We start from the raw sequence: 25,632 nt of genomic DNA, 5'->3' as shown, positions 1-25,632 counted from the left end.
CCCCCCCCCCCCCCCCCCGGCCTTTCGGAAATTAAAAGCGATGCGATAAATTACCCGGCTCTAAAGCCCCCCCCCCCCGCCACTCGCCCGGTTCCAAGCCGCTGGAAGGATCATTTCTAGATTTGGCGAAAATCCCTGCGAGTAGGAGCGAGGGCTCGTAGCGATCGACTTCGATTAGCCCTCAACCCCTTCATCTAGAGCCTGATTTAAAGGGCAGCGCCCGTGCGGCGTTCAGCAGCTTAAATACGGGCGGCTGCTCGTGGATGCGTGGAGGGACCTCGTTCGTCTTTGCACCTCCGACGTACCGGCTGTCAAAAAAACAGCGACCTGTGCGTGTGCCGCGGCTCGAAAGGCGACTTTATGGGCACCCTATTGCCGCTGCACCCGTTCACAATGCGCCGTAGAAAGCTCTGGCAGCAGCCAGCGATCTAATATTAGACAAGTGTTTATAAAGAACAGGGGTGGCTGCGCTTTTTTTTCTTTTTTTTTTTTAAATACATATATAGGGTGGGTTATTTTTTTCGCAATCCCCACACGGCATCGCCGCCGGTGACACGTTGTGTAAACCAGGGGAGGGAAGCTGCAGACTAAGTAGCCGCCGCACGGATCCGCGGATTAGAGGAGAAGTTTGACCTTTACCCGGGACGTGTGGCATTTCATTTAACCATAAAGCTAAGCACAATGCGCCGGCGAGATCGCTAAACCGATTTAAAATACATATTGAGTCATGCGCGGCAGCGGCGCATTTCGGTGCAGGCAGCGCAAAAGGGGGTCGCCGTGTACTTTAAGGCTCCTGCCGCAGCCGCCCCGACCCCCCCGTTCTTCCCCCCCACCCATCCCCGCGGCTCCCACACCGTCAACGTGTCGGACGGCGAGCGGGACTTTCTGCCGGGTAAACACGTCGCGGCGGAGCGGTCCGCGGGCACCCGGAGCCGTCGAGCCAGCCCCAGCCCCGCCAGGGCATCCACCCCCCCACACACACACCCCCCACCCGCAGCGGGGCTCCGGCGGGGGCGGAGATCCCCTCCCCGGGCACAGGCGGCCCGAGGGAGCGGCGGCCCCGGCCCCCGCATCCCCCCTCAGCTCCCCCCCCCCGCGCCGTCTGTCACGCCTTGGACCCGGCACAGGCGGTCGCTGCGCCGTAGCGGCACCGGCGCTTTCCCCCTTTCCCATATGCTGCGAGGCGAATCATGGCATCGCGCTCAGCGCCCGCGGCAGCCAAAAAGGGGAAGGCGGAGGGGAAAAAAAAAAAAAAGTTTTCAATTAATGATAAGCCTAGAAACTGGGGAAGGGGGCGGGGGAGGAGGCCAATAAGGGGAAGTTAAAATGGCTGGCGATCCTTCAAATAACCCTGGCCGCCTTCCCCCCCCTCCGGAGCCCACAAGGTGCTGCCCGTCGCGGAGCCCCGGGGGAAGCCCCGGACCCCAGAGACACGTCCCCGGGGCTGGGTAGGGCTTCCCCGGCACACAGCGATGCCTACACACCTGAAGGTTACGGGACATATGCAGGGCAAGGCCCCTCGCTCCCATTTCCCCTCTGCCCCCCCGGTGGTGCGACAGAGGGGCTGCAAAGGCTTCCTGCCCCCCTTCCCCCCCTCACACACACCGGGGGGAGGCGAGGCCGCTGGTACCCAACTTTGAGAAATCGCTGCATGAAGGATTTCCCGGGGATTCGCGGGAAACACCGACCCCGTCCGCCGCATCGGCGGCCCCGCACCGCCGCTACGGCGCCCGCAACCCCCCAACCAGCGCACGCCGCGGCGGCGGGCGGGCGGGCTGCTCTCCCCCGGGGGGGCCGGGGTTTCCTCCCCTGCACGCCGCGGCGGGCAGCCCGGCGGTTTAGCCTGCCGCCGTGCCACGAACAAGGCGACCGGAGGAGGCGGCGATGGGGGGGGGGGGGGGAAGCCGCGAACCGGCTCTGCCGCAGGAAACCCCCCCCCCCCGTCCGCGCCCCCGCCCAGACGGGGCCCCCCGGCGAGAGCTCGGCCTCCCTCCCTCGCCCACCCGCCGCGGCATCTCCCTACCCAGGCCGTCCGCGCCATTTTAGAGACACGCACACACACACCCCACGCTCACCCACACGCAGACACTCGCACACACAACACGCACGCACGGGAGCGAGGTTTCCGCTGCCGCTGCCAGAGACAACAGGGCCCGGGCCGGGAAGGAGGAGCAGCAGGAGAGGGACACGCACACACACAGACATGCACGCACACCCACGCACGGCGGGCCGGGCAGAAATGTGCATTTCAGGTAATTTAAGGCCGCATTCCCGGCGCGGGGAAGGGAGAGCAGAGCGCAGGCCTGCGCGCCCCCACCCCATTAACCCGCCGCGCACTCGGCATCCCCGGGAGCCCTTCATTGTTGCTGCCTTTATTCCGTGCGGCTTTTGCTTTTCAGGAGGAGGACAGAAAGAAAAGAGGGGAGCGGGGAGGAGGGGGGAAAAAAAGAAAAAAAAAAAAAATACCACCAAGCCAGCCCCTTCCCCCCACCCGTCCCCCATTGTTCGGCCGCGGGAGGCTGGGCGAGCGCAGCGCCACGGGCTCGCCATTCACCGGGCGCCCCCCAGCCCCCCTCCCCCTCTGATAGATCGGGAAACTTATGGGGCTGGGGGTTAGGGGGAGAGAGACACATACACACACACACACACCCCCCCCGAATACAAAAGTCCCCGCGCTGCTGCGAGAGCCAGTTGGGCGAAAGCCTGCGCTCGCTTCCGCAGCGTTATCCTTGCAGAAATACCGGAGCACGGCCCCCGTTTCCTTCCCCCAGCCCCCGCCGCACCCCCGGGGAGGGGAGGGGAGAGGGAGGCGGTGATTAATGGGACGTACGCCCTTGGTTCCCCTCCGGCCACCCCGGCGCACGGCTCCACGGCACGGAGCCGCCGCGGCACGGCGGGCGGGGGCGGTCCCCCCCCCCGCTCCCCCCCGCACATCCGTCGGGGACGTTGGGAGATATTGATCACGGACGACTTCATTTTTGCATAATTGCGGCTGACAGGGCCTGTGGTTCCCTCATTTACGGAGCAACAGCTTCGAGGGGGCTGATGGATGGGGAGCGGCTCCCTCCGCTCCCCCTCCCCAACCCCACACCCTCCCTCCCCCGGCTCCCCCGCCTCATGCAAGCAAATGGCCGGCGCACAACAGCGAAATATTAAACTTGGGTGCCTCCATCTCTCGTTTTTCCTCGTCCGGCCGCCCAGCCTCCCGCTCCCCGCAGGGCTTTGTCTGCGGGGCCGGCCCCCGCGGCATCGGGACCGGCGGCGGCCGCACGCAAGGGAAAAAAAAAAAAAAGTGCTTGGGAAGTTGGGGCTTTTTCCTCTTTTTTTTTTTTTTTAATTTATATCCCCCTCTTCCTCCCAACAACAAATAGCTCGGTTTCTGCTAAACAATGCATAAAAAAAAAATTAGCCTCGCCCCAAAGTTTATGTCGGGTTTAGGGCGCTAACGTTTCTCCTTGACGGGAAACGCTTCCCCGAGCGCTTCTGGAAAGCACGGGCGAGCCCTCGGGTTACGAAAGCAGCGTTACGAGCACCTCAGCAAACGTCCCCGCAACTCCGTGTCCCATCACGTTCTCCAGACCTTCGGAAGCAACCCACGTCCAGGGCGGGCACAGCCTGCGCCGCGCACCGGAGAAAAAAAAAAAAAGGAAACCCAACAACAACGCTCGGCTTTTCCGTGAAAAAAATAAAAATTAAAAAAAAAAAAGGAAAAGGAAAAATAAAAAAGGAAATAAAGTTGCCGCCGCCAGCCCTGCCTTCCCATCCCGGCGCTCCGCACCGAAACAAAGCAGCGAATCAACGGCGATGCAGATGGGCGGCTATGAATTTTTTTGCTGCTGCTTAGAGCTTTAATTACTCGTTCTTGATCCGTGGGACTACGACACGACACCGCCAAGGTTAAAATGCCCTGAACAGCTCTGAGCAGATGTGAACGAGTTGGCAGACGCGCAAATGAGGTCTGCCTCTAAGCATGATAACAAGTGACTAATACATTGCATATCGCTGAAAGAAAATTATTTTTCTCTAATTTGCATTAGCTTTTTTTCTTCCTTTTTTTTCTTTCTTCTTTTTTTTTTTGTTAACGCCAGCAACATTCCCTCCTCAGAGGCAGCAGCATAATCCTAAAAATATTACTCCGTGACTTTAAAAGATTTGGAAGGAGGCAGAGATTGCCAGTGTTTTGGCTATGCAGGCTTGTTTATCTTTCCGCCTTTGCTCCAAGGCGAAACTAGTTTCGCAAGCAGTATTCTTGCAGGAAAATGGCACATGTCATATAAAACACCAGTTTATAGGAATTGATGCTAAAATTGTTGATTGACTATTGGTGCACTTTCACCACTAATAGCGCAGCGTAATCCATAAAGGTCCAAGGGGACCGTCAAGGCCAAAAGAGAAAAAAAAAATATATAGATTGACTGGAGAGAAATAGATAACGGCAAACCCATCAACCAAGATTACAAAAAGGGGGATGGGGGAGGAAATAAGCATCTTCCCTTCCTACCTGCTTTCCACCCCAGAGCCACCTCGTCAAAAAGACAATAGTACGCAGAGGTCACGTACTATATAAAACATAGCGATTCCTGTAGGTAGTAAAACTATGTCAGGTACAAATATAGGCCGGAACCCAGTTCTCTGAGTTCCCTCAACTTTCCAGAGGCTCTTCTGAAAGGGCCGGGAGAGGTCACTTTGGGTCCTGGAGCAAACTTCGAGAACAGGCAGCATTTTATATCCTGCGCTCAAAAAAAGCGAAGCGAGGGGCTTAGACGCAGAGGCTTTGAGGAGAAAATAGCCGCTCGGGCTATTTACGCAGGAGGAGTTTTTCACCAAGGACCCACTCTGTGAAAAACTCCTAACGTCCAGGCGATCAGGGGTTGTGCACTGCCATCTCAAGAGGTAACAAACTTCTCCACCAACACATGCCCGGGTGGCAAATGCGCCCTTGCCAGCCATCCCAATCGTGCCCTGCCTGAGGCTGGCACCTGCTCCCAGCGGAGCTCTCCTCTCCTCTCCTCCCTCCCGTCGGGATGCCGGGACGCCTCGCCCGCAAAGTCACCCGGGGCCGCCGCCGCAAACCCTCCACCGCCTGGGAGGGAATTTCCCAGCGCCGGAGCCAGCCACTCCTCCCGCACTTTCCCTAAATCAAGCGGGAGGAGGAGAGAAGCGGGGAAGGGAGCCAGGCTCGGGCTGGGTGCCCTACCACCCGCCCGGGCTATGTCCGCCGAGCCCTCGGGGCCGCCCTGTCGGGCCCCGCAGCGGCGGGCGGTGCCTCCGGGAAACGGGCGGGGGCGGCCCCGGGGCCGCTCCGCTCCGGTCGCAGCGAGAGCTTTTGTGTGCGAGTGCCGGCGAGGCGCGGGCTCTTCGCGCTCCAACAGCTGTCACATTATTTGCACTGGCTGTAAACAGCCTTCGCCTTCCCCCCCCCCTCCCCACCCCTCCCTCCCCCGGCCCCCCCGCCTCTCGCCACAGAGTTAAACCCAGACTAACAATCCCCAGTTAGAGATCAAACCAACAACAGCAGCATTGTGTCTGCCTTCATTGCTTTACCATCAACTCCTGCAGCTGGTTTACTCGAAACAAGGAACACCCTCTACCCACCACACAAACCCCCCCTCACCCCCGCCCCGGGGCCAGAAACGTGCTTGTTCCCGGTGGTTGGTCCCCTCGCTGCTGCGGGGGGCTTCTTGCCGGACCCGGGCTGGAGGAGGGGTGGGGGGGTCCCCTCCTCACAGCGAGGAGGGGCTTCACCGCCTGACAAAAAGCCTGATGAGAAATTAAGCTCCGCTCTCGCTTTGGGAAGGGCAAAGGGGAGCCCCGCGGAACAGGGAGAGCTCTCCTCGCAGCCCCCGAGGTGCCCTTCCCCGGGATGACCGGGCTTCCCGCAACCAGCCCCGCACCACAGCAAACCTCCAGCCCCGGGCCCCCTCCACCGCACCGGCCTTGCCCCATGCAGTGACCTCCGCTGCTCGCAAACCCGGCCGTGGCGTGTTTCCACCTTCAGCCCTTACCCCCGTAAGGGGAAAAAAAAGAAAAAAAAAAGAAAAAAATAAAAGGGCAAGCAAATTCCCCCATAACCTAAACCAGGAGTCCAGCTCCGCTCGCCGTACGACCACCTGGCAGCAAAGGAGCGTGCTGCACGCTCTCAGCGGGCCTTTTGTTGGGCACAGCTGGAATGCGAGTGTAAATCCCCCCAGCTCCTTCCCTGCGTTTACTTAATTTTGTATCGGCAGCAAAGTTAGAGGAGAGGTGGAATTTGCTGAAGAGAAGCAAGGGAAAAATAAATCAACTCAAGGAAACCTTTCCTTGCCCGGCGGTTTGACTCCTAGCACTACCCAAAACGTGCATCTCTAAAGGAAAACCACCACAGGGGCGACTTTCTCTAAAATCTGCGTACCACATGAACTCTTGAAGAGGCCATGGGAGCTGGAAGCGCACTTTCTGGGTGCTTAGATGCAGTTTGGGAGCCAGCACTAGCGAGGGAAAATAGCCGGGTTTTTTGGAAGCGCATCCCCGTCTTGGCCTGACTCCTGCCAAAGGGCAGCGCTCCCTGGGCAGGTAAGGCGCTTTGTGTTGACGTGATACGCTTCCAATCGACTTCCGAACTGGATTCACCAACAAACAACGCCGGTACCTACTCGCAGGTCACTATCATCGACTACTCGTTGCCTATACGTGGCTAGAAATCTGCTGGCCTGGTAAAAACCCACCGCTCCCGAAACAATGTCAGCAAAGGCTGCAACACGCTCTTGCGAGAGACGGGCTATTCGTGCCTACTGAGGCTCTTTCAGCACAAAGGCTTTTAGAGGGAAGAAGAGAGAGAAGGGGGGGGGGGTTAAAAAAAAAGGAGGGAGGGCTCTCGTGTTTCAGGGCTGCTGTCCCCTGGGAACCAAGAACCAAGTGTAGCTTCAATCAAATGCTGACTTCTCCTCCGGGAGCACAGTCGGAAACCTGATCTCGCTCGCTCATGCCTGCCTCCGCGCATATAGGCTGGCTTTTCTTTCATACCCGCGATTCGTATAAAGCGGAGAGCCAGTACGGTTTATTGCAAACGAGAGCTCGCAGTAACGGATCCAGAGAGAGATTTCTGCAGCTAAAATAAGACAACCTTCAGCCGCCTGCTCGGGGCAGGCCATGCCGCCGCTGCCGCCCCCGGCTCCGCACGCTGGGCTCTGCCGTGGGCGCCCCTGGCACGGCGCGGCGTGGCGCGGCGCGGCCTCCCACGCATCTCCCCGAGCCCTGCATCCTCCCCAGCTGGCAGCAGCCACCCTGGGTTGGGTTTTTGTGCAATGCCAGGTTACACTTCCATTAAAACGCTTACCCCGGGAGATCACTTCCTGCTCGCAAGTATTGTTCCGGCTTCCCTCTCCGCTCGCAACTTTAGCCAGAGCCGTTTCTCCCCTCGCCCACCGTTGCGTGGAGACCCTGAGGGAAGCAGCCACCCCTGCCCGCTGGCCCTGGCACAGCACGGGAGGTCTGCCAGGAGAAGGCAGGCGAGTCCCTGGGGAAGAGCTCGGCGTAATTTCGCACTAGGTTTTGCTCATCCACTTTGCTCTTGCCTACCAAAACGGGAGGAAAAGGAAAAATGCCGCGCGGGGAGGATGACCAGGCCAGAGGGACCGCAGCTGGCAGGAAGAGCTTCCAACCCCAGCGCCCACAGCTCAGCCTCCTACTGCTGTGGGCAAGCCAGAGAGGCTTAGAGCACAACCCGGCGCGCCGGGGCGTGGGAGCAAAGGGGATTGCCTGGGGATCAGGGATCCCTGTAGGATCTCTCCATAGCCAGGAGCTTTCACACGGAGAAAGTTTGGCTCAGGGAGGGAATTGACACTTAGAAAGAAGAGGAGCTCAGCCCATCCCTTCTTGTTGGCGTTAGCGAGTTCTCTGTGAATTTCAAGGAGAGCTGAGAATATGCCCCTCCAGCTTTGATTTCGCTTTTCCGTCCCTACCTGCCACCATGCGTGGATGCCATACTCGAGCCCTGCTCCACTCTCCCTACCCCTCCACGAGACCCCCCTGTCCCCCCGGCTCAACACTGCCCCGCTTCTGGGGAGCGCGGGGGAAAGACAGCAGCGGGTGAGGGACGGGCAGCCCTATGGAACCTGGTTCACACAAGCAGCAGGACGGCCGTCGGGCCGCCCCAGGCGTGGGGCGGGGAGGGTCTGCTGCCCGCCCAAGTACGGGCGTACTTCTCCCTGCTATCAGCTGTGCCAGGCGCCAGCTACTCCGAAACTCCCGAGGAGGAGGAGATCTCACTTCTATAAGCGAGGATACAGGCCCAAATGTTTTGTAATATGCAAATACCGAGGCCCCTGGGTGAGGTATTCCCGAGCGTTAAATGCACACCTGGGGTGAGAGCAAGAGCTACTCCCGCTGAAAGTGAAAAGCCAAACACGCTTGCTTCTGAGAAAAAAAACGGGCAGGCTGGCAGCACTGGCGCACCCCAACCCACCACGGGCCGTCCGGAGGGGCACAGGGAACGACCTGACCACGGAGCTGCGCCAGTGTAGCTCTCCTTTCCGCACGAGATGGGTTGGAGAGCAGCGGGAGCCGCGGAAAGGAGAGCGGGACTGGGGAGGGGAGGTTTGGCTGGGAGCGCTCTCGTCCCTCCTGGCCGAGGAAGGCAGAGGAAGCACAATGCCAGGCTTCCCCTGCGCCGGCTCGGCCGCCGAGCGCAGCCCCGAGCCTCCCCCTTTCCCCAGCGCTCCATTGAACACACTCGGCTCTTTATACGAGCTGTTCCCAGTGCGGCTGGTGGATTCTGCGCTTTCCACTTTAATTGTCTTATCCAAATAAAGCTTTTGTTTTCCATAGCACGACAATCTCAACATTCAGGGCCAGGGTTTTCATTGGACAGAGGAATTATTTTATTCCCCGATTGTTTAGAGACTCGGGGCTTACACGGAACAGCCCCGGCTTGTGTGCCTCTGCTCACAATGGGGTCTTTGCGGCCCCGCTCTCCCTCATGTAGATTCATTTTCCGGAGCGATCGGGAACGCGAATCGTTTTTCTCTGAATTTCGCAGCTTTCCAAGTCTCCCCTAGACTTGTAACAAGTCTTTTAGTTTGCACCTAGACAATAAATTTAGTTTAATTTAGCTTCCGGTCTTTAATTTTAGCAGGTCTTCTTTTTGCATGCAAATCAATATGGCAATTACCATCTAAAAGCTCGCCCAGCCCCAGGTCAATGTAAATTGATCATTGTCCGCCTTCTACAAAATAACACCGGGAGTCTGTGGTGCATAATGAGATTATACTGGAAACTGTCTTTCAGATCACAAATTATATTTCATGCTGTCAGGATCTTCTCCGAGCGGACTTCCTTGCATGTCTAATCACACGGCACCGAATCTATTAGCTCACGAGGTGGGTCTGGGGTGCGAGGAGCGCTTGCGTGCCCAGGGAGAGTCCCAAATCATTCAGACAGCAGTGTAGGAAAACAGGCAGGCAGGTACTGAAGCGTGCTCTCTCGCTCACTAACTTTTCCAGCGGTGGAAGAGAAGAAGGGGAAAAAAAAAAAAATCTCCGCTCGGCCAAGAACTGCTGTCCAGCAAACAAGGAAAAATGAATTCCCTGCTGGAAAGCAGCAGAACTTTCCTAAATCCACATTTGTGACTGAGTTCTTGGCCTCCTCCTTTCCGTCCCCACCTCGTCTGCTCAGCCATTCAAAGGCGCGCTGGCTGCCCGCTCTCGAGAAACCTCCACGGAAGACACGCTCCCCCCCGAGAGACCCCTCTTGCCCATCACAGCCTCGGGACCCGAGCGGGTTCGGGTCGGAGGGAAAGGTCGCTCCGGAGCAGCGATGGCCGCAAGCTCTCCGATCCCTGGAAGGACAGGAGGATTAACGAGAGCTGCTCAGGGCCAGGGGAACTCCCCCTGCCTGCAGCCCAGGCCTCCGCGCTCGCTGCCTCCTGCGCGCACGCACGCAGCCAGCCTGAGCCGCTTGCCTGTGGGCGAAAAGGGGTTCACCCGTGGGTTAGAAGGGGTTGGGCCGTGGGTTAGAAGGGGTTCGCCCAGTTCTCCCCGGCCAGCCGGCTCAGGTTATTGCAAAACCGAGAAGGAAGGGGAGCAGGCCCACTCTGGCCATCGGTTATTTCCAAAGCAACACCAGCCTAAGGAGGAAGTATTACACACCGCTTCACGCTGCTCTCAGCCCGCACCAAAATGTGATCTACTGTGGCGTGCAGGGGGAACGACAGTGCATCGCTTATCACCCATGCAACCCAACTGCGTCGCAGAGTCCCGGAAAGAGCCCACACCTCTGTCAAGACGCGCGGAAATCGGAGCCTGCTTCTCCTGCGTGCCCAGCACAAATTGACTCTTAGCCACATTTACCCGTGGGGCAACGCGGCTGCTAGAGCTACGACCCCGAGCTGGAGCAAGCCCTGCGCCTGTCTTTGCAGGGGCCACGCACCAGTCAAAGTTGAGAGACCTTTTAAACGACAGCCACAGATTGCTGAGACTACTTTGGTATGCACGGCACTCATTATTTCGGGCTGCGGTGGCCCGGGTCCATTTTCTCGGCGAACGGAGACCCGAAAGCACGTCAACAACTTTGTGTGGTCTCGCAGCTGCACAGATCCACAAAGTTCGCTTGTGCGGACCGTACAGGAGCCGCCGGAGCTCAGTCGCCTCGCCTCTGGCATCCCCGTTAGGGGAACCTCGGCTTCTTTCCCAACCTTAAAAAAAGGGAATTATCGCGGGGGTACAAGAAGACGGGGGAAAAGGGATGGCAATTCCGAACTGCCTGAGAAGCCGCAGCTCTCGACACATGCCGGTAAAGGCAGATAGAGTGCGTGACACGGAGCCTGGATTGTCCACCAGCGCAGGAATAACGCCAAGGCACCAGTATTGTTTCAAGACCCAGTCCATATTTGGGCATTCGGTTCACACATCCTAAGTATTGCTTTAAATATTAGAATGGAGACATTCGCCAACGTGGTTCGTAACGCACTCAAATGGGAGAAGTCACTGCTGTTCAGTCTCCGATTAATAGCTTGGTCCTGCCAGTCTTTTTTTTGGGGGGGGGGGTGGGTGGGTAGGGGGTGGGTCGAGCAGAAGAGAGGGAAACCCTGCTGAGTCTGTTTGCACTGGTCTCTATTAGATATGCAACAAATCTGCCATTTCCGGCGTGGCTTCTATCTAATTAGAGATGTATTTAGATGTGACGTGTAAATAAGCGCTGAGCTGCCTGCTGCCCTGGCTGCACGGACTGCTCGGGAGCGTTTCCAATAAGGCTGTAGCGCCCGGAACCAGGGCTCAGACAAAGAGGAATGGGAATGATCTGCGCTGCAGGCGAATCCAACAAAACCAGCTTTTATCTATCGCTCTAAAGCCTTAACTGCTTTTAATCTGTGCCGCCCAGGCTTGCACGCCACGATCGCATCTCATCCACCGAGGACGTCTCGGTACAAAAGGAAGCGCACACGCACGCAGAAGCTGGAAATAACCCCCCACCCACCACAGCCCCAACACAGACCCAGCTCTCCTCTCGCCCTTTGCCGCTCCACGAGGCGTGCAGACCCCAGTGGGCATCCAAACACCCCCGGGGCAGCTACACCCAGCTTCTGCGTGCACAGACAGAAGCCGAAGGGCTGCCCCACGCCGTGAACACATAGCACGGGGCCCCGTGGGGCGAAGGGCGTCGAGCTGCTGGGGGAGAAGTCGACGGGACCTGAAGGCGGCCATGGAAAAACTCATTCCCCCCCCACGGGGCCGGGAACCTCCGCTGTGAGGTTTCCATTGCAACTCGTGGGAAGGAACCGAGGGGGACTGGGAGAGGTGGAGAGCCCCTCGACCTCGGCTCCAAGCACTCCTCGGAGTTTCCAGAGAGAGGAAACTCCTGGGAACTAAATAATCTGGCAGTCACCCGGTGAACTCTTTTTCCTGTTGTGGGAAACAGCTCTCACAAAGCCATGCGACAGACGGGGCAGTGCCGGGGCCCAAAATGCGCTGCCCCATCGTTCCTCCAGCTCCAACAGCATCCCTGCGACCGCTGCTGCTCCCCTATCCTTCCAGGCCGGAGCAGCCAGCCGCGATCCCCTCTCGGCTTTAAGGGTTAACAACCATCGCCACCAAAAGAAGGGGCGAAAAAAAAAAAAAGAAAGAAAGAAAAACGAAAAAAAAAAAGAAAAAAAATATCGCGGTGACCTTTTCCTCTCCCACTCCCCCACTCTCCCTTTCAGGCTCCGGTTCCTGAGCTCGCAGGGAGCCTGAGCGGCTGTCTAGACCGATCTATCACAGACGGCCAAACAATACCAGGAGAAGCCCCTGCCCGGTCCCTCAGCCTCCGCCACTCACCTTAGAAATGGCGAAGAACAGAAAAGTGACCGCGATACAATCCTCCCCGGTATATTTATAGCCTTCCACACAGCCCACCTTCATGCCTGACAAATGAGATTTTGTCTGCTCTCTCAGCGTACGCTCCAATAAACACACACACACTTTTTTTTTTTTTTTTTTTTTTGGTGCCTGTTTGTTTTTGGTAACATTCCGGGCTCGTCTCTCCGACCTCTTCTCTCCACGCCCGGGTGGGGAGGCAGGTTTGATAACCCGGGCTGGGAAGGGGGGGTGTGGGGAAAGCAAGAGGGGACCCTCCCGCTCGTCCACACGCAACCTCCCAACCTGGCAACTTCAATGTCCGTATTCATCACACACCTCCCCCCCCCCCGCCCCTTACCCGAAGTGCCCTGCCCAACCCTCCGGGTTGCGTATTAAAAAAGAGGGATACGGGGCGAGGAGCCGGAGGTCCGACGCTGCAAAAGGCTGGGGAATAACTAATGAGCTGTGCAGCCCATTGATCCGGTGCATACTTCCTAATTAACTCTGAGTCACCTATTTGTGACAGCAATTCAAAGAGCTGCACCAGGGATAAACTGCAACCCCGGCGCGCGAAGGCAACCCGGGGGGGGCGGGGGGGGAAGGGGGTGGAAGAGGAATTTGCTCCTAATCCTCCTAAAAGCAATTAGGGTGAGCGCTGCGATGGCTACCTCTCGGGGGAAAAAAAAAAGGGAGGGGGGAGAAAAACCCAAACCAACCCACACGCCAGCGGAACCGAAAGGAAAGGAATCGGTCGGCGTGTCGCAAGCGCGGCGGCACCGGGCTGCAGGCAGACGGAGCGAGCTCGGGGACGACGGCAGGCGAGAGCGGCGGCGGGAGGAACCGGTGCGGCGGGCAGCGGCGCGCAGGGAGCCGCGAGAGAAGCGCGGGCGGTGGCGGAGCCACCAGCGGGGCTGCCCTGGGGGGACGAGACCCCCGCACCGCCCGTTCTCGTAGCCACCCCCTCCCCCCCGAGCTTTGTTCCCGAGCGGCCGCGGCGGGGCACGGCCGCCCCCCGCAGTTGGACCACAGGGAGGGGACGGGAAAAAAAAAAAAAAATTAAAAAAAAAAAGTTAATAGGAACCTTTGGGAAATCCGGGCTTTGCTACGGGGCTACGTGGTGCGGGCTGGGCACTCCCCCCGCCCCCCCCCCCTTTAATACAAATACGAGTACAAAAGCTGCAGGCTCCAAAGAGCAGATGAAAGCAATGAACGGAGTTTCTGGAAAAGATTCATTAGTGGGAATTAATGCTGCGAGGAGCTCCGAGGCGATACCATTAAAGCCAGTCCTCACACTTTGTCAGTTTTACACCGCGCGCTACGGTCGGGGCTTGCTCGCTTTTTTTTTTTTTTTTTTTTTTTTTTTTTGGCGGAGGAGGTGCTCTTCGCCCTCCCCCTCGCCCCCTCCTTCCGCGATCACCAAACCCGGGATCCGACAGACATCGCGGAAACGAGAGAGGGAGGAAAGGAGAAGGGAAAGAAAAAAAAAAAAAAAAAAAACACACACAACACACACAGAGATCGAGAAAGAGGAACGTGAACGCTCCGCAGCCCTCGCCCCCGGACTCGCTCCGCGAACATCAAATACGTGCCTCATATGCTGCGCAGAGCCGCCCCGCTCGGCCCCGGCCCCGGCTCCACAAAGCAGCCCCCGCTGCCTCCCTCGCCCGGCCGGCCCCTTTGATGGCAAGCCCCGAGCCTCCCCTCCGGCTCCAAACTACATTTTCGGGCTGACTTAAAAAAAAAAAAACTTCCGTCTCACGCCGGACCTCACGCCAGCACAGCTCCGCGGCACGGGAAAGCCCCGGGCCGCCCGGCCCCACGTGCGCGGCGGCGCCCGCCCCGCCGGAGGGAAACGGGGCGGCGGGGGGGTTCGGAAGTTGGGGGGGGGAAGCTGTGCTCCGGGCTCTCCCCGCCGCTCACCTGCCCGCTCCGTTCACGGCGGGGACCGCCGAGCCCGCCCGTCCGGTACTCGCACCGTCCCCCGGGAGCTCCGCCCCCGCCCTTCGTACCGCCGCTGCCCCGCCGCTTTTCCCGATCGCGAAGTACGAGACGACGGCAACACCACCGTTACCCTCCTCCTTCCACTCACAGGCGCACCGGAGCCGACAGCGCGACCGGCAGCTACCCCCCCGCCGACCCAAACAGACATCGTTACAAGCAACTGCCTCCAAACTTCCCCTCCGCCACCCCAGCCCCGCAGGCGCACCGGGAGACCCCTCTCCCCCCGCCGCCGCCTCCCCGCCACCTCCCGCCGTAACTTTCGGCCGCGCTGCCGTCCGGACGCGAGCCCCGCGGTCGCCCGGTCACCGCTCGACCCGACGGCGGCGGCGGTTCCGCACGGGAGCTGTTCGCGAAGCGGAGCACTGACCTTCCTGCTGTGCCGCGGGGCTGCGGCGTACGCGGTCCGCGCCGCGGGTCCCCACACCGTCGCCTCGCCCTGCTGCTCTCCCGGGAAGGGCAGCCCCCGTCGGGGCGGTGCGGGGGAGAGGCGAGAAAAGTTTCCCGAGCCCCCTCCCCCTTTCCGTGGATGCGTGTGTCGCGGCTTGCCCCAGCGCGGGCGGGCCGGCGGGGGGTTGAAGGGGTACGGGAAGACAGGGAGCTTGCGGAGGAGCGGGGCCGGCGCCGACGGGGCAGGTGCCCGCGGGAAAGAAAGGGGCTTTGCTCCTCGGCTGGGCTGGGCTCAGCGGCGGGAGCGGGAGCGGCAGCCCGCGATGCTCATTCCGGCTGCCGGCTCCGGTTTGGCAGCGCCATGTTGCTGGCTTGCTCCGGGCGAAGTTCCTGCGCTGGCGAGCGCGGCGCTCCCCACATCTCGCCCGCGCCGCCGTCTCCCGTGCCCTGGCCGCCGCGGCTTTGTGTGTGTGTGGCTGGGGATTTAATTCTCCTCCTCCTCTTCTCCTCCTCTCTCTCTCTCTTTTTCTTCCTCTTGCCCCCCCCCCCCCCCCTTCCCTCCCCTCTTTAGTCCGCCGGGAAAGCCGCTCTTCCTCACCTTGCCGCTGGGAGACCGGGCTCCGTCTGCTGCACGCTGCGCTCCCCTCGCATCCCCCCCTCCCTCTCTCCCTCCTCCTCCTCCTCCAGCCGCCGCCTCCCCTCCCTTCCCCTCCCCCCGGGCAGGCGCTGCACCGAGGGAGCCGCCGCCAGCAGCAGCGGCGGCAGCAGCAGCGCCAGCGCCGCCACCGCTTTTTTCCCTCTGCAAGTTTCCCCGCTCCCCTGGCTGCGTTTCCTTGCCCACGCAGGGCTCGCCCGGCCGCTTCCCTTGCTCTGACTAATTGATTTGCCCCCCCCACGTCGCCTCGCCCCCCCCCCCTCCTCGTCGGCTGGCACAGGTCGCTGCCAAACTGCGGCACCCTGGGGGGACCCCGTGCTCCCCGGCCGGCAGGGAGAAGGAAGCCGCCCCCCCCCGCCGCGTGTGCGTGTGTGTGCCCCCCCCGCCGATACTCCCCTCGCTCGCTACCCAGAAGGCCAGTGGAGAACCGCAATTACCATAAAGCTCCGCTCACTCCGCTCCGCCAAGCTGTCAAAACCCCGGCGGCGGCGGCGCTGCCAGACATCGCTGCCAGGCTCCGCGTCCGCTCCGCTTCCCACCCCTCCCTCCGCCGGACGACCCACGGCCCTCCCGCCCCGCTGCCCCCGGAATCCCCCCTCGGCGGGATGCAGCCAAACCCGCCAGCTGCGGGTGTGTCCCCCCCTCGCCGTACAAGGGCATCCCCGCCGCCCCAGGACCCGCCGAGGGCTCGCAGCTGTCCTGACCCCCCCAACCCACGCACGGGTCACGGGGAGCACGGACTCCTCTCTCTCTCGCACCCTCCCCACCCGCGAAGGGGGATCCCCACCACCCCCCGGCCCCGGGGCTTTTCTCTGGTCCCACCCGCCGCCCCCAACTTCGCGTGGTCCGCGGCTGGACCGCACTGATTTGCGCTTTTCCCCCCGGTCCCCTTCTCCGAGCCCCGAATCGGGATGGAAAAAAAAAAAAAAAAAAAAAAGCCACTCGTTTGTCAACGTCTGCATTGCGCGGGGAGGGGGGGGCGGGGGGGGCGGGGAGGGGCTTTATTAAAGCGCGTTTTCGCCTGATCCGGCTTTGGCAGCCCTTCACGCAGTTTTTACCGCGTGTGAGCCGTGTGGCCACCCGAGGTGGAGTGGCGACCGAAGCCACTGTTTCCCTCGCTGGCATTTCCACGGGCTGCTTTAACGATTTCTGCCCGGGTCGAGGAGCCCTTTAATCTCCAGGTTGGTAGTTATCGGCTGCATCTATTGACTTTGGCGAGGCAACTTTTGGCTCGGGCGAGCTCGACTCGTGAAAAAAAAAAAAAAAAAAAAAAAAATCCACGTTCGGAACGCCCATCTCCGCCGATACTCCCAGGTTTTTGGTCCCGCGGAGCCCGCAGCTCTCCCCCGCCACCTCCCCTCCGTACCGCCCGGAGCTTTTCCCGGGGGAATTTTGCCACCTCAGCGCCGCATGGAGCCCTCCTCCTCGCCGCCGCTCCCTGTGGGAGCGACTGCCAGCCGAAAAGCCCGGCCATTAACGCCAACAGTTCACCCCCCGGGGAGGGGGATGAGGGGCGGGGGGCATTTCTAATCTCTACGTCCAGGACCCTGCGTGAAAAAGCTGCGGAGAGGCTGCGAAAGGTTTCGCGCAAGCGGCAAGCGCGGTGATGAGCATTCGGCTGAATATCTGAGTATCGGGGCTGCCTGCCTGCTCGCCGCCGCTGCTGCTTATCTCAAGCTGGAAAAGCAGGAGTTCCCTAAACCCGTCCCTACCAAAGCGCCCTCCCTCCGGAAAAAAAAAAAAAAAATTAAAAAATCCAGAAGTTTTTAATCTAGAATCGAAGTCACGTCTGGGAAAAAAAAAACGCGAGGGTCGCCAGATGCTAGGGGAGGGGGACACAGAGTGCACACACACTCCCTCACACACAAACACACACGCAGCCGTGTCACGGCCAGAACGGTTGGCATTTAATGAATCTCCCATCACGGGGCTTCGGGTTTTCGCTACGTCTTTCTTAAAAAAAAAAAAAAAGAAAAAAAAAAAAAGAAAAAACTCGCCCGTCTCAAAGGAGAAGTGAAATACCCACCGTCTGAAACCCGAAACTCCAGCCGCACCGCCCGGCTTCCTGGCCGGGGAGCCCGGGGTGGAGCGGGGCTGCGGTCCCACCGGGCACCGGCCGGGTTTGATCCCAGTGCGGCGGGCCACGCATCCGAAAAGGCTCCCACACGTTTTTTTAATCTCCGATAACAAGCAGGAGGACACCTGGCCTATTACGCTGCAAAGCCTTTTTTTTTATAAAGATGTTTTAGGGCTAGGCATTAAAAGTTATTAGACTGAACACACGTGAGTTACAGGCACGCAGCTGGAGGAAAGGCCTCTCTTCTGGTTTTTTTTTTTCCTTTTTTTTTTTCTCCTTTTTTTCCTCCTTTCCTAGGAAAAACCTCATTAAAATAACTTCTTTCGGTAGGAAAGCAGAACTCGCCCGTCTCCTGGCGAAGCGGCCGCCGCCGCGGCTTCCCGGCCGCTCTGATCCGGGCTTTGTCTCTCCCCGCAGATCCGGACCCGCGGTGCCATCGGCCCGCGCTTGCATCACAAAAGTCGCCCCGCTTCCCCTTCCCCCGGGGCTGCAAACTCCGAATCGCGCTGTGTGCGCCTACGGCATGGGGCCGGGTGCTCGGGGCTGGTTTTTTGGTGGGTGGTTTTTGGTTTGGGTTTTTTTTTTTTTTTCTTCCCTTTAACGAATGGCTTCAAGTTATCTCAGGGTGAACTCGCTCCACTTTTATTTTTAACCGTCGTTAAACTTTCTTTCTTTGCGAACGCAGTTTCCTCCGCGGCGGGGAAGGGAACAGACCCGCGCTTGTTCGCCTCTGTGCCTTTTTTGTTCCCCGGGTCCCCGAGCTTTTTGCAGCAGCGGGAGGCCGGCGGCTCCCGGCGAAGACATTGGGGCTTTAGTTCCCTCCATCCCGCGGCCTGGCTCGGCCCGGCCTCAATTCCCCGCCCGCCGCCGGTGCCGAGCTAACCCCGGAAAATTCAGAGCATGCGGATTACCCTCCTCCCCACGCCCCGGAGGGAGCTGACCCGCGGGTCAGACCGCTGCACCGCTGCTCTCTCCCCGGGAGAAGGGGGGGGAGAGGAAGGGGGGCTCCGCGTAGGGATGCTTGGGGCTCCGCGCTGCTGCGGAACCGAGCAAGGATGCGCTCGCAAAACCGGCTGCTCCGATAATGCGAAGTACTTAACCTCGTCGTAAAGAGAAATCCATTGTTAACGGCAGAACGGGCTTCTCCCACGGAGGCTTTCCAACCGGGATGGCTTTACACCGCCTCCAATTGAAAAACCTCCCCCACACCACCTCTACCCCCGACCCGCGCACCGCAAAAAGTTGGGAGCTTAAACCGCAGGAGGCCGGGCCCCCGGCCCCCCTTCCCGCTCCCTTGGCCACCAAACGGCGACAGGGAGCAGGCGGGTCTCCCGGGCAGGGGAAATGGGAGGGGGTGGGGGGGAATGATGCGCGCTGCGAAGGTAAAATGAATTAATGCGAGCGAGGTGCTCAGCCAGGCTGGTGATGAGTGCTAGGAAAAGCCTATAAATAACAGATCACCGTCCTAGGCTCTGAATTGCCCTGCTCGAGTGTGTCTTAAATCAGACCTTTATCATTGCTTATTGTAAGGCCGTTTTTAATGGGAGCGTAGAAATCTGAATAACAAAACGAGACAAGCCTCAAATCGGCGTGACGCAGGGGTCCGCCGCGCTGTCAGACCTGACGCGCTGCCAGCACATTGTTACACCGCCGCCGTGCAAACTCCCCGCGCGATCCGAGGGGGTTTTGCAGCAGCGCCAGGACCGTCATTTCACTTCGTCGGTTCAGGGCTGCCCTGTTGACAGGAGAGCCGTTATGATTTCCTCTCCCCAGAAGAGGCCGAGAGGCGCTCGGTTCACGGCCTGAGCGCCGCTACCTTCCTTACAAAGGCGAATGACAAATCTCCCACGCTGGCCTTCGCTTTGCTCTGCACCCTTTCCCAGCTCCACAAAAAAAAACCAAACCGAGATGCCTGCCGTCCTCCAGGCCCCGTTTTGTGGCCTGTCTGGAGCGGACAGCTTGGAAGGGGGAGGACACGGACACGGGTGGAAACACGACACGCAGGCAAACACCCGCACGTATCGGCTGCCCTCCCGCCGTGGAGAAAGGGTCACTGGGTCCGGGCAGAGCTCAAGTGGGGAGATGGTGCAAAGCGCCGAGCCCACCGGGGAGGCCCGCGCAGGGACGGGCCGGATGCGCGGCCCCCTTGCGTGGGGTTTGGGGATGGGGGGTCGGCCGCAGGAAGGAGGGCAAGCTGGCTGCGAGCTGCCCCCCTCCACCTCTCCCACTTGCATACCTCGGCCATTTTGTCTGTTTGCGTGGCGCCCGCGTGTGCGTGTCCCCTCCCCGCGCCCCCCCCCCTCGCCCCGACTGTCCACTCGGGCAGAGAGATTGCTGTGGGCCGCTGGCCCGGGCAGTACCGGTGCTGGGGCCGACCGGTCAAGGGGCGGGGTGGAAGTGGAGGGGTGATGGAGGGCTACTGGCGGCCCCGCCGCTCCTGCCAGCGGGGAGACGCAGCCGGCAGGCAAGGCCTTGCAGGGGAGGGGGCCGTGCGCCGCCTAAGTCTGGAGAGGAGTAAAAATAGCGCCGGCGAGGTCGTCGCTCCCCTCGCCTCCCCCCAGCCAGCCCGGCGGCGAGGGCGAGATGGGGGCGCCGGGGGAAGGCCAGGAGCTGAAGCCCGACAAAACCCCCAGCCACGGCCGGAGGGAGCAGTACGGGCGAGGTTGAGCCGTCGCCTTTGAAGGCGATCCGCGGGGGCCGGGGGCCACACCTCCCTTTCCCCGAGGGGGTCCCTCGTCCCCATCGGCCTGGGAGGGAGCAGAGGCACGGCAACTCCCCCCCCCCTCCCCCCCGCAGTTTAAATACAGCACGGCGGCCGGGGGGAACCGCCATGGTTTGAAGGTGTGTTTGTGCAGACTACAGCTTGTATGTTAATAATTGGATACAGTCGATGAATCACCTCCGTCCTCCTTCTGGTTTTGTTTTTGTGTTGTGTTTTGCTTCGGAGTTGGGGGGGGGGGGTGGGGAGAGAGAAAACCGAGGAGAGACGATGCCGTGGCTCGGCGCTGAATACCAATTCCGCGCCAGGGTTCATCAACACTGGGGTTATTCACTCCGCCCCAGAGGTGACAGCGGCGGCCTCCGCCTCCCTCCGCACCCCGCGGTGCGGCCCCCGGGCTCGCCGGGCCGACGCGGAGCGGTGCGGGATTTGCTGCGAGCCCGGGGAGGGGAAGGGGGGCTCGCCGGGGTGCGTAGAGACGAAACGAGAGCCCGCAAGATCAAAGCGGCGGCGGAGCGGGGGCAGGGAAAGGTTCTCGGTGCGTACGCGCGTGTACTTTTCCAGAGAAAAGCCCCTAAATTTTCAAATCGGGTCTTTTTTTTTTTTCTTCCCCCTCCCCGCTTCACTCGCATGGCAGACACGCGGAGAGATTCTTTAGTCCTGTACTTAACACTTCACAGTGTTTTTAGCAATTAAGGCGAGAGGGGGGTGGGTATAAAGATAAGCCACTTTTTCGCCCTGCAAGTGTGAAAGATAAGATAACAGTAAGCTGGGGCAAAACGTCTGCTTACAACCTCCCCCCAGCGATTCTGATCGGTCACCTCTTATCGCAGAAAATGTTCATTTCGAAAGCAGCTTCAAAAAACCGAGGGAAAATAAAGAGCATTTTCCGTTCAGAAATGCCATTTCAAACCGCGTCCTCACTTCATCTCCCTACGTCGCGTGTGTGTCCCTCACGCCCCCACCCGCCGCCACCGCGGTACCCAAACCAGGGCAGCAGCCACTTCCTCGCGTGCCTCTCGGCAGTCAAAATCACGCCGATAACCAGAGGACAGAAACCTGCCCAGCCGCCGGGATCGGCAGCGCAGCCCCGCTCCCCGGCCGTGCCCGCCCGCCGCCCCCGTGGGGACGCGGCCTGCCTTACCGGACACCCTCCCCCTCCCTCCGCTGCCGGTAAAACGGGCAGGGAGCCGCGCCGGGGACAGCCGCACGCCGGCACCAGACGCCGCGGCGGGTGAGGCAGAGCGAGAGCCGGGGCTGCCTTTTCCAGGTCGTTTCGCTGCATCACAGCACCCCCCATAGCACCGGGACCGCCGGGGGTGGGGGGCGATGCCTCCCTCCCCTCGGCCTGCCCCCCAGCCAAGCTGCAGGACCCGCTGTCGGCGGCCGCGTTCGAGTCGCTTCTGCTTCCCCCCCCACCCCAACCCCCCCCCGGAGCTCCCCCAGCCGCTTCCTATACCGCGGCCGCCCCCCCCTACTCGGCAGGCGGAGGCGGAGGCCGCAGGCAGGGGTACAGCTCCCGGCGCACACGGCGGTGCCCCTGCCCTCGACGGTACCGGGCAAGGCGCCGCCGCGCCCGCCCCGGGGCCCGCGGGCAGGATGCGGGCACCGCTCCACCCCGGCCGCCGGGCAAGCGGGGCTCGGCCCGCCCACGCCCGCTGTCACGGCCACGGGTACGCGGCTGCTTCCCCGTCCCCGGGGGCCTCCCTCCCAGGCCCGGAGTTTCCCCCTCCCGTCCCTGAGCCGTCGCCACCTGCGATAAGCCGAGATGTCGAGGAGAGAAGGCTTCCCGACACCTCCCCGAGGGCGAGGCGCGGCCGCCCCGTGTCCTCGCCGCCCTGGGAAACCTCCGCACCGACCTCCACGCGAGGCAGCGGAGCGTGCGTGACGTGGGTTTGCATCCGTCCCCCCGTCAAAGCCACATCCAGGGTCCCACACGGGACCTGGGATAGCGGGGACCCCGCGCGGCCCCTACGTGCTTGGGGACGGAATGGAGCAGAGGCAGTAGTGGGAAAGGGGGCTTCCCCGGGGTTCACCGCATCCCCCGTCTCCTCCTGCCGCGCTTCTCAGAAACCCGTCGGTGCCGTGCTCTCGAAGTGAGTGGGTCAGCAGCTGATGACAAGGGGGAAAAAAAAAAAAAAAGAAGAGAGCGAGCGAGCGAAAGAAAGGAAAAAAAAAAAAAACACACTACCCTCCCAAACCCTAGCCTGGCGCGATTACTCATCCCCAGAGTTCCCCTAAGTCAGAGAAACTTGGCGAACTCCCAAGGCCGAGCCGTTAGCACGGTCTGAGGCTCCCCGGGCACCTTCCGCCGCGGGGCCGGGGCCGCAGGGCACGGCGGGGGCGGAGGGGCCGGGGCCGGGGCCGCAGGCCGGGGGCTGGGGCCAGCGGGGAGTGTGCGTTCCCATCCCCGGGCGCTCTCTTCGCGCTCGAGTTATTGTGGAGCGTTTTATCTTTACAGTCACATCGGCAGCTAACGAAGCTCGACGGCTGCAGCCCACACGACTTTGGTTCTCTGCATTTATCCTTCAATAAAAGCCGATTCCTTTATTAGAAACAGGAGACGTGTCTCCTACCGCCCCTATCAAATCCCAACCGGCAAGGCGCAGCCGACACCTCCCCCTCAGCCCCCCCCCCCCCGCCCGACAGGGGCAGGCGGCACCACCCCACGGCCTACGCCCCCCCCCTCCCCGCTCCCTCCGGACCCCCCACCGCGAGCATCCCGCTCTCCCCCTCTCCAGCCCCCCACGAACAGGGGCAGCCCTCGCCCCTCTTCCACCGGGGCGGCCAACGCCCCCTCCCCGAGATTCAACCCCCACACTCCTCGGGCAGGAGCAGCCGAGGCCGACTGGCCTTTCGCCGCTATGAGCCCCCCTCCCCCGCCGTCCCAAAACACCCCGAGCCGGCACGGGCAGCCGCCCCCCTCCGCCAAATCAATTCCCTCCACCAGGCGCACCCACACGACTTTCGTTCCCCTGCATTTATCGTTCAATAAAAGTCGTTTCCTTTATTAGAAACAGAGGAGACGCTTCTCCCACCGCCCTCACCTCATGCCCCCTCCGCGGGCGCAGCCGGCGGCCCCCCCCTTTTCCACATCGCCCCCCCCCCACTCCGCCGCCGAGCACGGCCCACCCCACTCCCCCCCCCGCTCCCATCACCGCCGCCCCCTAAAAATAACAATAACAGTAATAACAATAATAACAGCCGCCGTCCCCAGCAGTCGCGGCAGCCAGCCCCCCCCCCCGCCATCTACAGAGCCCAGCCACCCCCTCCCCTTCTCTCTCAAATCCCCCATCCCCAGGCACAGCCAGCCCCCCCTTCTCCATCCTCCCCGCCCGCCTTTCCCCAGGCGCAGCCAACGACCCAGCAAATCCCCTCGCCGGGCACGGCTCGCCCCCCCGCCGCCCCCGGGCACCGAGCAGGTCTGCGCGGCGGCTGCTTGTGCGACTCGGATCGCAGCCGCCGCCGCTGCTGCTACCGGGCGGGGAAGGTTTCCCCGGGTGCCTCCGGGAGAGCCGGTGCTCGGAGGATGCCAGCGTGCCGTGCCGTGCCGTGCCGTGCCGTGCCGTGCCGTACCGTGCCGTGCCTCCTCCTCAGTGCCGCGGCAGCGGGGGAGCCCCCGGCCGAGATCTCCCACCCCGTCCCCCGCGCCGAGGAGGGGCCGGGACGGAGTGCGGTTCTGTATCGTATTAAATTAAATCGCCCGTGCTCCGGAGGAGGAGGCAGGTGATTCTGCCAAACACAATGGGAGGGATGGGGGGGTGTTTGAGCGCTGCGGAAATAAAGCGCCCTTCGTGGGGCGGCGGTGCCCCCGTGTTCTGCCGCGGAATCGCCGGGTTCGCGGGGATCCCGCCGCTGCTCCCCGGCTCGGCACATCCCATCCGCGGCAGGGATAAAGGGAGGGCGCGGGGTGAGGTGAGGGGGCGAGCAGCACCCCCCGGGGACTGGAGAAGGGAGGGGGGCGTGCAGCCAGCCCCCCCTCCGCCGTGCGCCCCCTCGGGAGCGTCCTCTTGGGATGAGGCGGGAGGGGTGAGCATCAGCCCCCCGCGAGGAGACGGGGGCCGAGCGGCGGGGACCGCGGAACCCCTCGGGCAGGGCAGGACCGGACCGGGCGGGGACCGCGAGGCCCCCGGAGCGGGCCGTGCTGCCCGGGTTCCGGCGGTGGCAGGCGTTGTTTTTCCTCCTCTCGGAGGAGGAGGAGGAGGAAATCTCCGGGGTTTTAATGAGGGGGTGCAGCAGGGCAGAGCGCCGGGATTACGCGGCGCGGAGACGCAGAGCGGCGGGCTGTGCGTGCGCGCAGGGCTGGCCGTCCCCGCCCGTCTGCCTGCTATAATCGCACGTTTTCCGCTGTTAAAAAAGAAACCGAGACGCCGTGGCCGAGCCCGGCGCTGTCTCTGTGACTGTGACATGAAAAGATGGCGCTCTCTCCCCTCCCCCAGCCTCCCTCTCGGCTTACACTTCCTCCCCAACAGCTTTTGCCTTCCAGTTTTTTAAAGCCCTCTTTTTCTCCCTTCCTTCCCCCCCCCCCCGCCCCCGGCCGGATACTACCAGCTTCCCGGCCGATCGGTGGGTCCCTCGGTTGCGACGATTTTCTTTTCTTTTCTTTTTTTTTTTTTTTAATATCTACCTCGCTATTTTCGCCTCTCCCTTTTCTCGGAAACCTCGATCTCCCTCTCTTTATGTCTCGCTCTCTTGTGAACTTCGGCTGCTAATGGGGGGCAGTTTACAGGAGCCTGGTGCCGGGGGTGAGAAAAAGTGGGGAGGGGGTTACTCAGCCGCTTCTCCCCCCACCCCCCATCTATTTCCTCCCTCTCCCCCGAGGCAGCAGGGGAAGGAAAACGACCGCATCGCGGTGTGTGACTCTCCGGGGGGGGGGAAGCAGGGGGCGCACGAAGGAGTCTCGAGGGGGGGGGGGTGCCTGCCCGCCCTGCCGACCTGGTCGAGAGCGCCCGTTGGGGCGGACGCAGGGCCGGGGGGAGCCGCGCTGAGGCGGCATCCTTATGGGGGGATTTTACTCGCCTGGAAATGTTTTACGGTGCTGCCCGCACTAAGGTGGTCCCAGCTCCCAGAGCGGGTCCCTGGCAGGAGAGCTGCTCCGTCGCTTTCCTCGCTCCCTGCATTCATCACCAGACCGCTCGCTCCGAGTGCGAAGTTGTTTTTTTTTTTTCTTTTCCTTTTTTTTTTTTTTTTTAAGTCTGCAAATTAAATTCAGCGCCGCTCTCTCCTATTTTAGTGTCTGTTATGTTAATTGCACTTAGCGCTGGGGCGCTGCTCGCCAGGGATGCATGAAGGCCTCGGAGATTAACCGCAGGCTCCCCGCTCGGACGGACTTTTCTCAGCCAGCAGCGAGTTGCAAGGGGCCGCCAAGGAGTTTGCACGATCCCGTATGCTTTCGGGGCCTGCTGCTGCCGGCCAGCCGCTCTGAATCCGGGGCCAGCAACTCTTGGCTGGGAGGTCAGGGCGGCTGCGGCTCCCTCTGCGC

General features: G+C 61.3%; 1 protein-coding gene across 5 annotated transcripts in view; it reads right to left on the bottom strand.

Annotated features, from left to right (window-relative positions):
• BCOR (BCL6 corepressor) overlaps positions 1-25,632 on the bottom strand; it is an 81,930-nt gene that overhangs the window by 42,712 nt on the left and 13,586 nt on the right. The window contains exon 1 of one of the 5 annotated variants that reach the window (XM_086766487.1): positions 14,680-15,199. The exons of the other annotated variants lie outside the window; for them this stretch is intronic. The gene's annotated coding sequence lies outside the window, so the exon portion shown is untranslated. Of the gene's footprint in view, positions 1-14,679; positions 15,200-25,632 lie in introns of those variants that run through there. 5 annotated transcript variants of the gene reach the window in all.

This window comes from Chlamydotis macqueenii, chromosome 1 (genome assembly GCF_036417535.1).
Source record: "Chlamydotis macqueenii isolate bChlMac1 chromosome 1, bChlMac1.mat, whole genome shotgun sequence".
Lineage (NCBI taxonomy): Eukaryota > Metazoa > Chordata > Aves > Otidiformes > Otididae > Chlamydotis > Chlamydotis macqueenii.
The sequence above is the reverse complement of the archived record's forward strand: the minus strand, read 5'-3'. Positions and strand labels throughout refer to the sequence as shown.